Source organism: Bos indicus x Bos taurus, chromosome 13 (genome assembly GCF_003369695.1).
Source record: "Bos indicus x Bos taurus breed Angus x Brahman F1 hybrid chromosome 13, Bos_hybrid_MaternalHap_v2.0, whole genome shotgun sequence".
Classification (NCBI taxonomy): Eukaryota; Metazoa; Chordata; class Mammalia; order Artiodactyla; family Bovidae; genus Bos; species Bos indicus x Bos taurus.
Genome location: NC_040088.1, coordinates 63,063,389 through 63,064,028, shown reverse-complemented (window position 1 = coordinate 63,064,028; position 640 = coordinate 63,063,389).

Here is a 640-nt window from a genome sequence, read left to right as displayed (position 1 = left end):
GCAGGAGAGGAGGGCAGAATCCCTAGGTCGGGAAGATCCCCTGGAGAAGGAAATGGCAATCCACTGCACTATTCTTGCCGGGAAGGGAAAATCCCGTGGACAGAGGAGTCTGGCGGGGTTCTGTGCGGTAGCAAAGACTCGAATAGGACTGAGACCACACAGAGCACAAATCGATCACACAGCCGAACTCTGAGGCTACAGGCATTCCATGCATCCTTTCGTAATCAATTCTATTCAGAATTAAGAATCACTGCAGAAGCGAAGCTTGCCCACCAGCCTGAACTTGGCAGTTGAAACACTCCTCCCTTTTGTGCAACAAAAGGCAGCTGCTCAGAATAACTGTAGTCTGTGCCCAGGTTTAAGGACCAGGAAGGCTCCTGCTAGTCAACAGAAACTCAAGAAAGGTAACTCAGCAACAGCTTCTAAACAGGAAGACACCCGAAGAAGCGTTCTTCCCGGGAAACTCCGCGACTTGCACCCACACCCCCACTTTCCACCCCTCTGGTAGCTCGGAGCCCACCCACCGGAAGTGAAACTGAGGAAACGCCACATGGAAGGCGTGGGCTGACGTAAGCGCGCCGACGTCCGGCGCCGTGCTTCCGGCGATGGGTGGTTCACAGATCGGGAGGGGAGGAGGAGC